Source organism: Malus sylvestris, chromosome 13, assembly GCF_916048215.2.
Source record: "Malus sylvestris chromosome 13, drMalSylv7.2, whole genome shotgun sequence".
Lineage (NCBI taxonomy): Eukaryota > Viridiplantae > Streptophyta > Magnoliopsida > Rosales > Rosaceae > Malus > Malus sylvestris.
Window position 1 is genome coordinate 42,356,484 of NC_062272.1, and position 1,008 is coordinate 42,357,491.

Here is a 1,008-nt window from a genome sequence, read left to right on the forward strand (position 1 = left end):
CCCTCGGAGATTCATTGACAGCCCATACCACAAATATACCAAGTTGCATTACTTATCCAGCAGTGGAGGAAAGGTCTGCATTTGAAATAAAATAGCACATGTTGAATATTCTACCTACGTTTCATGGGTTATCATCTGATGATCCTAACATGCACATTGCAGAATTTTTAATGGGGTGCAAAAATATTTTGGTGAGGGGATTTTCAGCCGAATTTATTAAGCTTCGTTTGTTTCCATACACTCTAAAAGATCAAGCAAGGAGATGGCTTCTCACACTCCCATCTGGAAGCATTACAACTTGGGCCCAACTCAGTGAAAATTTTTTAAACAAGTATTATCCAGCTTCGAAGACTCTTGACATGAGAACTCAAATTTTATCATTTGCCCAAAAGCCAAATGAAAAGTTTCATGAGGCGTGGGAGCAGTTCAAAGAGTTGATTAGAAAATGTCCACATTCGGGTATTAACACTACTGATCAAATGCATATATTTTTCAGATGGTTAAATGTGACTACAAAAACTCTTGTCAACGCTTCATGCGGAGGTTTGTACAAAAATAAAAATGCACAAGAGGTTTGTTTATTATTTGAAAAAAATGGCAGCAGATACACAACAATGGGCAGCTGAGCAGCCACAATCTAGATCCGTTTTTTAGATGTCAAATGGTTCACCATACGTGTCGGCACAAATTGAAAAAATGGAGAAAAAACTTGAAAGATTTGATGCAAAATTTGACATGTTATTACAAAGAATTTCAGATTCACAGGTTGCTGTACAGCAGCCTTTACAAGCTGCCTGCAGCATTTGCAGCTTGACAAATCATGATTTTTTGAACTGTCCACATAAAGATGCTTATCCGGAGTTTATAGCGGAGCAGGTTAATTCATTTAATAATTTTCAACGTCCCAGATATGACCCGTATACAAATTTCTACAACCCAGGTTGGAGAGATCATCCTAATTTAAAGTGGGACAAAGATCTGCACTCAAGGCCTCAATTTCAATAGCAG

At 37.6% G+C, this 1,008-nt stretch overlaps 1 non-coding gene across 1 annotated transcript; it reads right to left on the reverse strand.

Moving 5' to 3' along the window:
• Positions 1-356: 356 nt before the first annotated feature.
• On the reverse strand, positions 357-461 carry LOC126598253 (small nucleolar RNA R71). Its single transcript, XR_007614766.1, has one exon. It is a non-coding gene; the product is annotated as a small nucleolar RNA R71 (small nucleolar RNA).
• Positions 462-1,008: the final 547 nt, after the last annotated feature.